Raw genomic sequence first — 13680 nt, 5'->3', positions numbered from 1 at the left:
TATTATCTTGAGTTTTCAGAAAGAAGAGATCACAGCCCCAGGAGCGAAATCAACACTTCCATGCAGTGAATTGTTTGAGTTTTGACGTCCAGTGGGCCGAAGAAAAGCGTTTCGAATTAAACGAAGGTGTAACACGTAATGAGGGGCATTGTACTCGAGAAGTGTTCCCTGATTTTGAATTTTTCCTGATTTAACATTTTTCTCTGTTTGTAAACGGGTTGAATAGTCTTTTCAAAATATTATGTCTTGAGGACAAAAGATAGATATTTTACAGAACTTCAAAGGTGAAATAGATGATCAATTCTGAAAAAAACTGTGTTCCAACCTATGTTATTCAAATGAATATATCGTTTTAGTTAAGATTCCGATAAGGGTCGAACTGATTTCATTAGTAAGGTTATTCGCTGGACTTATATTTACTAAAGGGTCTTTTCTCACTCAGAACAAATAATAAATCGTGCATTAAATTAAAATTATAATGTTCAAGTGATCCAGACGTATGAAAAAAGGTGATTTTTCATGATATGTCTGAAGGGGACGCATGCTAGTTTTTGATTACCCAGGGTTCACAATATAATTTATAAATGTCTCTTGGCATTATCAACAATTGAAAAATAGTGTATTCTGCTGAAAATTCACTAAACCGAGTTTTTTGAAAATGAATTTTCAGATATAGTGCACTTTATATTTGTAAATGTTGAATTTGCATACCTCCCTAGGTGCCAAAATTTTCTGGTAAAAAGAAATAAGAAATTAACACCAAACATGAATTCAGCGACGTAAAATTACCCCAATGTGAAGTTTTCATCAAATTCGGATCCCTTTTGAGGTTTTGACCGACTTTTGTATGGACGGTGATCACTGTGCGAAGACTGAATTTGATAAACATATGAATAATATTGAATTTTCTTATTTTTTCCTTTCATCTAATTCACATTTCACCTAACATCTTACACAAGATTAAAAATCCTTGAAACATTTTTGAAGTCGTAAATTGAAAATCCAAACTGTAAAAATAAGGTTCAATTTTTGGCACGGTTCCGGATTTGGCAACTAAAAAAATAAAATGGTTGCCAAAAACGGAATCCTACTATACTAGGATATGAAAATCACTAGTTTTGAACATTTTAAACGTACATGGGGAAGTAAATGCGTCAAAATCGCAAAATTCACAACTTTTCACAGATGAATATTGCTTGTTTTGTTTTGTTTTTCAAAAGTTTTGAACATTTGAAATGCACAATGGGAAGTAATGTCGCCAAAATGGAAATTTAAAATTAGCAGTGTGCCCAGTGCCGCCGCGCTGCGCCTGAAATCGGCGGCGCGTCGCAAACCTCTATTTAAAATGTCTAAAGCTATTGTTTTTCAACACCTCGTAACTTGCAATAACAAACAATATTTATCTGCGAAAAGTTGAAAAATTTTCGATTTTGACGCATTTACTTCCCAATGTGCGTTTAAAATGCTAAAACTATTGATTTTCAACACCTCTTAAGTCTGAAAAGTTTAAAAAAATCAATTTGGTGCATTTACTTCCCAACGTGCGTTTAAAATGTCTAAAACTATTGATTTTCAACTCCTCGTAACACCCAATAACAAACAATGTTTATGTGTGAAAAGTTGAAAAAATTTCGATTTTGACGCATTTACTTCCCAATGTGCATTTAAAATGTCTAAAACTATTGATTTTCAACACCTCTTAACTCGCAATAACAAACAATGTTTATCTGTGAAAAATTGAAATTTTTTCGATTTTAACACTTTTACTTCCCAGTGTGTGTTTAAAATGTATAAAACTATTGATTTTCAACTCCTCGTAACTCGCAAGAACAAACAATATTTATCTGTGAAAAGTTGAAAATTTTTCGATTTTGACTTATTTACTTCCCAGTGTGCGTTTAAAATGTCTAAAACTATTGATTTTCAACTCCTCGTAACTCCCAATAACAAACCATGTTTATGTGTGAAAAATTGAAAATTTTTCGATTTTGTCGCATTTAATTCCCAATGTGCGTTTAAAATGTCTAAAACTATTGATTTTCAACACCTCTTAACTCGCAATAACAAACAATGTTTATCTGTGAAAAGTTGAAAAATTTTCGATTTTGACGCATTTCCTTCCCAGTGTGTGTTTAAAATGTTAAAAACTATTGATTATAGAACAAACTGTGAAAAGTTGAAAAATTTTCGATTTTGACGTGCGTTTAAAATGTCTAAAACTATTGATTTTCAACACCTCTTAACTCGCAATAACAAACAATGTTTATCTGTGAAAAGTTGAATTTTTTTCAATTTTGACGCATTTACTTCTTAGTGTGTTTAAAATGTCTAAAACTATTGATTTTCAACTCCTCGTAACTCGCAATATCAAACAATATTTATCAGTGAGAAGTTGAAAAAAATTCGATTTTGACGCATTTACTTCCCAATGTGCGTTTAAAATGTCTAAAACTATTGATTTTCAGCTCCTCGTAACTCGCAATAACAAACAATGTTTATCAGTGAAAAGTTGAATTTTTTTCGATTTTGATGCATTTACTTCCCAGTGTGTATTTAAAATGTCTAAAACACTTGATTTTCAACACCTGTAAACCACAACAACAAACAATATTTATTTGTGAAATGGTGAAAGAAATACAATTATCTCATTTTCTAAATTTCCAATTATCCGCCAAAGTACGGTATTCAATATTTTACCCATTTTCAATACCGGTTCTTTGTCGACATGTCACATAACAAGCAAACCTGTTTTTTTATTGTCGCGACCGTTCGGAAACGAACATACATGTCATCAGTTCAGTAAATGTACAGCCGCTTGACAAACCAGTTTTGTTTTGAAACATGTACAAATTTTATGACATATCACGGGGAAAATGTATCGTGTCATAGTACACGCGCTTGTGTCACATGTCGCAAGAATCCGCAACTTGTACATGTCACGAGCAAACATGCGACCAGTCACCAGATGACTAGTCATAACCATGACATTTTCCAGAACTACTGGAGGTTAACATGTCGCTGTTAACACTGAAAATTTATCTTCTCGCTCTTACGTATGCTAGGCCCATTACTTTGACACATGTTGCCCCGGGTACACACGTGTCAAAGTAATGGTATACAATATGCTAGGGCGAGACCCCATGTTTCAGTCCGTGAATACATGGAGATAGTAGCGCTTTGTTCCCTCTAGTTGTTATAATCTCTTTTATGCCTGCTAACTATTAACCATTTATTAATGGTGCCTCAGATGATAATTTGAAACTGCAGGGTTTTCATCGTCAAAATGTTCTACGGAGAGGTTTCCTGGCTCCGTAAACTTTCGCCATTTTTTTCGTACTGCTCCCAATTTTTTTTAATTTTGTTTCGCAGTGTAATCAATTGCTCCAACAATCTCCCTTCTAAAAATCATAAAGTGCCATTGCTATACAAAGAACATACAAAATGACCAGTCCCCCTAATCTTACGAATATTATATGGTCGGTATTAAGTCAGACCGGACTAAGTGACAAAATCTTGATTTCGAGAAAAACGAGTTTAAAGTTTGAATCGCAGCATCCTTTACATTATAATTGGAATAATTTATTTGCCATAATTTTTGTTTATTGTTACATATTTAAAATCTGACAGAAGTCGGATGTAGCTGACGAAATGCTTTATCCAGTGGTATCATTTTCTGATTTTTTGATGTTTTGCGACTTAGTCCGGTCTGACTTAACACCGACCATATTATCCCCTCCTGTACATGTATAAGTTAGTTGTAAACTTTTCATTTAGTTTCATTATATAAAAACAAAATTATATTGAAATGTGTTTAGTTTTAAGAAATTCAAGATGTAAAACAATGAAAAAATGGCACCATTAAGCTAACGCAAACGTGCCTTATCAAATAAACGAATTGAATAAAAAAAGTCAAGTGTTTCTAAATCTGGTGCATAAATGATTAAAATCCACCGACTAATACTGGAGTTATAAACGTGTTAACCTTACATGGTTACGTTACATTGGAGCTATGGCCCCTTTCCCGAAGCGCGTTAATGCTCACTTCCGAGATACTCGCGTTTAAAGTTTCGCGTAAACTTCATTTGTGGATGGGACCATTGCGCTGAGAACCATTGTCATTTAAAATCTAGTGCTTATTTTTTTATTTTATTTTTATATAGGTCTTCGACTATTAATCGCACAACATTAAAATCGAAAAAACAAGAAACTTAATTAAACGCACGACACATTTAACGGGTTGTTTCGTCCGAATTGCGTTCGGCACAACGGTAAACGGAAAAAGTCCACTTGGCGTGCTTGTCTTCTAGGTGCATTGAAATTAAGTTGACCCAAGAGTTGGCTGCTTTCAATGTTCCCGTCCAGTATGTCGAAAATAAGCATTCGTTGATATTTGATTCTCCTGTCAGCAACCGTAGGCAGGTGGATTAATGCGCAACGTTGCACATACGGCGGTAAACGAACTGGGTCGGTCCAAGCTAAAAGGCGAAGAGCATACCTGATGAAACATTTCTGCACCCTCTCAATGCTGTTAATGTGGACACCGTGATAAGGAGCCCAAACAGGAACGGCATACTCCAAGATGCTGCGTACAAGCGAACAATAAAGCGTTTTCAAACTGTACACATTCTGGAACGACTGAGTGTTTCGCCTTAAAAATCCTAACATGCAGAAAGCTTTGGCGCTACATGCTCAGAGAAAGTTAACTTGCTGTCCAAATAAACTCCCAAATCTTTAACGACGAAGTTGCGGTGTACGGTGGCTGACGACATTTTATAGTTAAACATGTTCGGCGATAGGATCCGAGTGAATGTAATCACGCTGCATTTTTCTATATTCACCTCCATTCCGTTGATGGTGCACCAATTTAACAAGCGTAATTTACAATCCTCCAAAGATTTTATAAGTCGGTAGAATTTCAAATCATCGGCAAACATAGATTTCGGAGATTTCAAAAACGTGCCAAGATCATTTATAAACAAAATGAAGAGCAATGGTCCAAGATGACTACTTTGTGGCACACCAGAACAGATATCAAAAGGCGTAGAAAGTGTATCGCCTAATCGAACAAAAGCGCTTCCTCCTGCGAGATAAGAAACAATCCAATCTGTTAACCAGTCCGGAAATTCAATGCGTTTAAGCTTCTCGACAGCAAGGCGATGCGGAACACCGTCGAAGGCCTTTGACAAGTCAACATAAATGGAATCAACTTGTTGTCGCTTGTCAAGTTTGTCGATGATGGTGGATACATACGCCATAAGGTTTGTGGTTGTAGATCGTTTACTGACGAAGCCATGTTGTTCCTCAACGATGATATGACGCACGGACTGATAAACAATGTCGTATATCAATCGTTCAAATACCTTCGGGAGGCAGCTGAGAATCGATATCGCCCGATAGTTCTCCACATCATGAACACTATCACTTTTGTGCACAGGTGTGATAGCAGCAGATTTCCAGTAACTAGGAAAAACAGCGTCAGTCAACGATCGATTGAAAATAAATAACGGACACTGGCAATGCGAGAGAGTTTTGGATGAACGATGGTGGTAAATGATCGGGTCCCGCTCCCTTGGACGCATCTAAAGACTGCAACTTGACGAGAACATCCTCACGAGAGAAAATAATACGAGATAAATTCAGGTCGTGCAGCGGCAAAGTGCTCAGGTACGATTCCAACAAAGGTGGTGAGTTATTACTTAACATGCTTTGGAAGAAAGTCGAGAACATGTTTGCGGCATCCAATGACGAAGTAGCCGAACTTCCTTTATAGCGAACATTAAGGGGTGTTCCTTTCGAGCTCCTACGACGGTTGACGAACGACCAGAAGGATTTAGGATCACGTTGAATATTGCTTTCGATGCGTTGGATATAGTTGCGATAGCATTGTGCATGCAAATTTATTTATTTATTTATTTATTTCAAGTCGTCAATCAGATGTAGACCGGTTTCTTACAATAATTATTAAACTAACTTAACACTAGTTAAAACTGCTGCTTAAGTTTTGTTTTCGACATAGTGAAGTCAATGCTTTCGCAATGTTTGTTGCAAATATTCATCATTTGGTTTAAAGGGCCAAACTTGGCATAATTGGTGCGATGGCGAATTGTACAAAAGATGCTGCGGTTACGTAGTTGTCGAGAAGGAGCATGAAAATTTAGTTTCGATAAAAGTTCGATTGAATCAATACGATGTGATACAATGCCGTTTACAAATGATACCATAGAAAATTCACGACGATCTTGCGTTGTATTGACCCTCCAAATCACGGAGTTCGGCTTTGTGCAATGTGCTCCTGGACTTCAGGTATCTTTTCCTCGCTTTCCTTACCCGGTTTTTAAAATTCTTCAATTCCGCATCAAACCATGGCTGATTCTCCCTTCTCCTAATACAATCATACGCGTTTTAATTGGAACAATTCGTCGCATTATTTCGTAAAGTGTGTCATAAAACACAGTGACAGCATTATCAACCGAACCAGCAGTAAGAATTTCGTCCCATTGAATATTCGCTACCTCATAATTCAAAGCTGAAAAATCACACCGATTGAAGTCAAAATCGCAATCGAATGCAGTATCGACACATTCCGTATCTAATATCATTATGAACGGTCTGTGATGCGAATCAGCTCTCTTCAACGGCAAAGGGGGCTCAGTTAGCTCAAACATGCTCGGCTCATTAACAAAAGCAAGATCAAGTAATCTATTGTTGTCATTTTCGAGATAATTGATTTGTTTCAATCCGGATGAAACAACAAATTCAACAAGATACACTTCTCGTTCAGAGGTTGCATTGCTGGGTAGAAAAGCACCTATATCATTGTCATATAGCCAGTTCAGATGAGGAACGTTATAATCTCCAACCACGACAATAGTATCACACTCAGCCGCTCGATCGCTTATTTGCTATATGCATGAAGCGTGCTTTTCGTATAAGTCGGTTTAAGAGTTGGGAGGAATATAAACGGTACATATATAGAGACAGCCGGTATTTAATTTGACTTGGACAACTATTTGTTCAAAGCTATCATCATCGATGAGGGAAATTGTGCTGCTGTTTAAATGATTTTTTACACCTACCATAACATTTTTCTTGGTGACGAGAGGAATATTAACGGATGGCTCGAATTCTTTAGTGCCAACTGACGCACGCGGGATGGCACTAACATTTTCATCCATTTTGAGTCTTCGTTTTTTTCGCAATCCACTAGTGCCAGGCAGAGGAAAGGAACGTAGTGGCGTTGTCTCCGAAGAGCGAGATCGCTGTAGAATGGCATCGATTTTAGTTGTATGTTGGTCAACTGTTTTCTTCAGTTCTTGAAGTGTATTGTGATGCTCCTCATTCATCAACTGCAGAACGCTGCTTGTTGACGACATCGCGTTTCTAAAGCAGGCATGAGACATCGTCTTAGTACACGCATAACACATCCAAAACAACTGAGAACTGCTTTTCATTAAATCGCGAACTTCTGCAGTTAGTTTGACGCACTTGAGATGTTTGGGGGTTTGGGGACGAAACCCCCCCCCTCCGAAATATTTTGGAGAAATTTGAAAAAATTAAATATGTTAAACAAAAATATGCCTAATATTTTAAATGAAATTCTCAAAGCTTCATTTGCAAAAGTTGTGAAAATATTTCCTTGTAGTGAAAATTCGCTGCAGACTCGACACCCACCTGTCGGCACGTTGTGGAGGTTAGCTCAACCTCCGAGGACTATAACAAGTAGATCGCGGTGAAGCGAGGAGCTAGGAGCGAAACGGATATCGCTACCGAGAGAAATTTCGCCACATTCTGTAGCCCTTGACTGACGGCGAACATGTACTGGAGAGTGTGAGAGAAGTATCCCCATAGAGACCACCAGGCGATTCGCTACCGCATCGGCCAATGGAAGCCTGCTGCAGCACGAAGAAGGACAGGCGGCAAGCTAAAGTGGAAGACGAAAGCCTTTAACGAAAACTTTTTTGTTGAGTTACTTCGGCGAACAACGGAATCAAGTACGTTGATACGGCTGATCTAACAAGAAGGATTGTGACGTTACAATGTCACGAAAACTAGGGCCATGCAGTAGACGGCGTGCAGTTTACTGGTTAAATGAGTAACTCAGTACGCTACACGCTGCTTGTCTTAGAGCCAGAAGGCGGGCTCAGAGCGCAACATCGGAGAGTGAGAAAGGAGCTCAAGCGACGTATCTAGAAGGTAGGGACTCTTTAAAACGGGAGATCAAGCTTAGTAAGCCAATTGCCATAAGTAGCTGTGCTGAGAAATAAACGCCAATCCCTGGGAGACGCGTACTGACTCGTCATGACGAAGACGAGGGTCCGTCGACACCAGCTGAAATATGCCCGGGTTGAGGGTCTCTTCCCGAATCACAATTCAACTACCTGGTCACCGATACCGTACGGCGAAGAAGAAGGAGGTAACACAGTCGAGTGGCAAGTGACTAACGACGAGCTCAAAGACGCGTCGATGTGACTAAAATCAAAGAAAACCCCCGGTCCGGATGGAATACCAACCGTGGCGCTGAAAGCTGTGATCCTGGCATATCCGGACATGTTCAGGATGCTACTGCTGAAGTCATTAGACGATGGTAATCCCCGAAATGAGGAAAGTGCAGAAACTGATGTTGCTGCCAAAGTCAGGCAAGTCACCGGGCCATCCAGCCCCGAATAGACAAATGCCGCAGCGTGGCATAAAAGAATGAGCCAGATCCTGAAGAGCTACTTCCAGAGTAGAGCACTGCTGTACCAGACGAACAAAAGGGCAGAAGGCAATGCGAGTCGCAGCGGGCGTTACTCAGGGCTCCATTCTCTGTCTAACACTTTGGAATGGGATGTACGATGCACTGATAATATAAATTCGTAAATATAATGAAATCGACCATGCAATGCACGAATTCATTCGTCGTTTTGTGCAACGAAGTATTTACGTGCATTGTGAATAGTAAGTTTCGTTCATTTCATGAACAAGAATGGCCGTATGGTGAACGAAAGCTTTCGTAAATGTTACACATTTAATGTACACTGCACGAATGTTATGGTTGATAACGACATTATTTTTCGTGAATGAAATGAAATGTTTCGTTTACTTTAATAAACGTTTATGTATATTACAAACGATTTCGTTGGTCGCATTCGATCTTTTAGGATCGATGTTTGACAGCACCGATATTGCTCTGGCAGAGAAAAACTCAAAATTATTCATACAAAATCAACGAGCAGTTCGCGACGGCTCAACTGATTCTGTACTGCTCCAGATTCTGAATCAACTGGAAGCGAAAGAGGTTCAAGAAATCTTCCTGCAATCGGCGGACACGGATACGACTACTAAATAGTCAGACAATAACAATTATCTGACGTATAGCAACAATTGCTTCATATTGCTCTTTTGACGTGGCCGGTTTGACGAATGGTACTCGTAAATATTATAAAGATATTCGTATATAACAGCGAACGACTCGTTTGCTGAATGAAGCTGTAATAAGCCAACGAAAGTCATTTCGTGGTTTTACGAAATACTCGCAATAAAAAATAAAAGTGTTTCGATAGAACTACGAACGATTCATCATATGTACGAAAAATTCGTATATTTTATGAAAGTTGTTTGTACGAAATTAATTCCTAGCGATTTACGAATATATTCTATCAGTGTGGGGTCTTAACACTGCGGCTGCCCAAGAAAGTGAAAATCATTGGTTTCGTGGACGATGTGTCTCTAACAGTGAGACACTTGAAGAATTGGTGGTGTCGGTGACGGAGACAATCGATGCGATCGAGAGCTGGATGAACGGGTCAAGCTGCAAATAGCTCACTACAAGACGGATTTGTTGTTGGAGCTGCAAAGCGGTTCAGCGCATACAGATCACCATCGAAGGGCATGTGAATGCATCGAAGCGTGCACTGAAGTAATTGGGAGTGATAATCGACGACTGATTGAGCTTAAACAACCACGTTGATTACACATGCGAAATGTCGGGTCTTTGTCTAGTGTTTCGTCATCGATACTGCGATATGGGGCTCCTGCTTGGGGTACGGCGCTGAAAACCAAGTGAAACCGCGAAAAGCTGAACAGGACGCTGCCACTGCTGGTCGTACGAGTTGCGATTGCGTACCGGAGGCAGTATGCCTTGACGCCGAGATGATCCCCATTTGCATTACCCTGACGGAGGATATCAAGTGCTACAATCAATGAAACGTCAGAAACGTGAGGAAGATGATGAGAATCGATTCGATGGTGACGCAGCAGCAGGAATGGGATAATACGGAGAAAGGAAAGTGGACCTACCGGCTCAACCAAACCTGTCGACGTGGGTCAATAGAAAACACGGAGAGATGACCTTCCACCTAAAACAGCTCCTACCCAACCACGGCTGCTTAAGGAGTATCTTCATCGGTGTGGGTACGCAACGTCAACACTGTGCTTGGAGAGTGAGAACGTCGAGGTCTTTGAATGTTCGAGATTTGAAGTCTTTGAATGTCCGAGGAGAGTCTGTGAATGTCCGAGGGAACTAAGCTAGATCCACCGCCGAGGACAATTCGAGTAGACTGCAACAGAGCAGCGAGTATGAGTCGTCGAAACGCCAGCGAACCGGACGTCACGCTCCATGCGAATTCGCCAGACCGACCACGGCACCCCACCGGTTGTTCCGATAGAAAAATAGTGAAAACCAAAGAAGAATCGATATTGGGAAAACTTTTTTTGCCAGGGAACTCTCCGTTAGCGTAAGCTAGATTTACCGCTAGAGACTAGACTGAGTAGACAGCGACGAAACACCACTAGTCGCGGGTCATCGGCGCACCAGTGCACCAGATACCCTGCTTCACCAGAATCGCCGAACTGACCTCGGCACCTAGCTGATTAGCTCGACCTCGGGAAAACTTCTCTCGTGAACAAGTCGAGGACTGAATGGACCATCAAGGAAGTAGTGCTAAATGGCCCAAGAAGAGAACTAAATGGCTTAAAGGAGTTGCAGTGCTAAATGGCACCGGTTACGGAGCCAAACGGCTCAAGAAGTTGTAGTACTGAAACCAAATAAGAATCGGTATCGGGAGAACTTCTTTCGTCTGGGACCTGTCCGTCAGCTTACAGTCAGATTCATCGCCGGGAACGAGACCGCGTAGACCGCGACGATACACCACCAGTCGCGCCGGGGCTCCAGCAAACCGGATGCCCTACTCTACCGGAATCGCCGAACTGACAGCAGCTGGCTGGTTGGCTCGAACTTCTCTCGCCGGGGAACTTTTCGTCGGAGTAGGCTAGATCTATCGTCGGGGACTAGACCGAGTAGTTCGCGAACCAGTCGGAAGCTCAGCGAGGAAGTGGTACTGAATGGCACAAGGGAACTGAAGGGCTCAGTAAATTAGACAGTCTGAAGTTTGCCGCCCAGATTGTCCTCGTAGGGGAAGAGCATTAATTCTATACCAACAGCCAGCTTTCCTACCTTGACTACCCAAACCCGTTTCCTGAGTTGGTTTTTGAACATTTTTTTCCTGCTCAGAATGTTTTTGAACATTTTTTCATATCTATCCAAAAAAGATTTATGTCCCCCCCGAAAAATTTTCTTACTACGCCACTGATTGAAAGCCACTTCACTCTCTTTCTCACAATCGTTAGCACAAACACCACACAGCTTGGTAGCCATGATGGCTTTATCAGTGACTTTGCCACGAAACAAAACTTATTTCCTCGTAGATAGGCACTTCGGCGGTCGGATTACGCAATACTCCACAATATTCCGGTAGATCGTTTGGTAATGATGATGATGATCGATAAGTGATAGATGAAAAACATGCGTTAAATGGAAAAAAACCAAATTAATAACGAGCACTACGACTGGTTTGTTTACCTCAAACACAATTACTTTAAATTTTATCCTGATTACAAACACAAGTGCTGTGATCAGGATAAAATTTCGCACAGATATTTTTGAAAGCATGTACCTGCCGTGCAGGCACATAATTCCGCACATCCAAGGCATAAGTGAACCCAAATCTGTTGAATCTGAAAAATCAATCAAAATTGTAAGAGTTATGCAAATGGCACTATTGGCTAGCAATTTTATCAGGAATCTAATAAATGTGGAAAATCATCTACTTCTTTTTATATTTCTTACATAAGAAATGTAAAGGATTCGCTCAAACTTCGAAAACTTTTTCCGAGGTCCGGACGGCCGAGTCTCATATACCAATCGACTCAGCTCGACAAATTGGGAAAATGTCTGTATGTGTGTATGTGCACTAATGTCATGGAATTATCTAAGCAACCGCTGAACCGATCTTAACGAAATTATTTGTTTTTCGATATTTTGTTTACTTTTTTGAAATATAGATGATTTTGTCAAAACACAAAACTAAACCGATTTTGAATACCCGGGTATGAAAACACATCTGCGTGATTCAAGGAAGTCGATTACGAAATCATTTTGTGAATTTACTTAATAATTAATTAACTATTTCTCCAAAATTAATTCGCAAGTTTACTTCAAAGACAAAACAATGTGTAAATTCACTTCAAAGTGAAAATTTGTCCAGAGTTGATGTAATTATCCATTGGATTAAGCAATATGTTCAATCTTGAAATAGACATTGGATGGTATATGAATGCACAGATTACCAAGTAATCCACCTAGCAGTGAGAAAACAGCTTTCTAACATAATTCAGATTCTAAGATTTTATGGTCACCGCAACATGTTTATTTCATGGACTTGTTGACTTTTCTCGGAGAAAATGAAAACTCCAAATTTTCCCATTACCACACGTAACGTTTCGGCTTACTGCTCTTCAGCCATCGTCGGACGCCTACAAACATTTATTTAGCATTAACGTTAACATCAATTTGTTCACAAAAAATTACAAAGCTAGTATTCACAAATTAAACACAATTTACAATTAACTCACATAAACTTATATCACGCATCTCCATTCACTCTCGTTCACTCTCCACCGCTAGGCGGGCGATCACTCTTCGACTGTCTGCGTTCCTCGCTATTCCAACACTGTCGAAGCTTGGTGACCAGACCGTCGTATGTGTAATGTACTGTTTCGAACAGTTAATCCAAACCCTTTCAGAAAGTATCTCTCAGCATGAGAGAGCACACAGCTTTACAGAACTTTATATAAGAGCAGAGATTAATAAAGAGCTGGTCTCATTACCAGTAACGTGCTAAACTTAATTACATCCCGGCAGTTCTTCATTACACTTAAAGAAATCCACAGGTCAAGTATATAACAGTGGCGACGTTCGGAAAACTTAGTTTTTTCAGATAATAGTAAAGTGGAAGCGTGCAGAATCTTTTGGCGAGAGTGGTAATTCGCGCCCAGTGAAGTACTTTATAAAATTATATAGTTGTTTGTTCTGGGCAGCGTGCAATAAGCCTCGAAAAATAAAATCAATTGTTTGATCGGCGTCCATGCGACCATTTTGTGACCGTTTATCACATGCTGACAAGAGGTTCCAGCTTAGACCACCATTTTGTAGTGTGGCGTGGTTCGCTGATCACCACTTGATAGTTGTAATTCGCTAATCAGCGTGCTCAGTGTAACGATAGTACTAACGACTACTGATAGTGTACGGTGAGATCAGTTTTTTTACTCGGGTGAAATCAGTGAGTGATCTAGTTTCGCAAGCACAGATAGAAAGTTCTCGTAAGTGTTCCGTGAAAGAAGAGCGGTGATTATTCCGTGCGA

The 13680-nt window shown here is 39.9% G+C and overlaps 1 protein-coding gene across 5 annotated transcripts in view; it reads right to left on the bottom strand.

Annotated features, from left to right (window-relative positions):
- LOC131682810 (polypeptide N-acetylgalactosaminyltransferase 2-like) overlaps positions 1 to 13680 on the bottom strand; it is a 278322-nt gene that overhangs the window by 196128 nt on the left and 68514 nt on the right. Inside the window, exon 3 of one of the 5 annotated variants that reach the window (XM_058964571.1) lies at positions 11934 to 11994. The exons of the other annotated variants lie outside the window; for them this stretch is intronic. The gene's annotated coding sequence lies outside the window, so the exon portion shown is untranslated. The remainder of the gene's footprint in view (positions 1 to 11933; positions 11995 to 13680) is intronic. 5 annotated transcript variants of the gene reach the window in all.

The sequence above is a fragment of the Topomyia yanbarensis genome, chromosome 2, assembly GCF_030247195.1.
Source record: "Topomyia yanbarensis strain Yona2022 chromosome 2, ASM3024719v1, whole genome shotgun sequence".
Classification (NCBI taxonomy): domain Eukaryota; kingdom Metazoa; phylum Arthropoda; class Insecta; order Diptera; family Culicidae; genus Topomyia; species Topomyia yanbarensis.
Note: the sequence above shows the minus strand (reverse complement) of the source record. Positions and strands in the feature narration are given on the sequence as shown.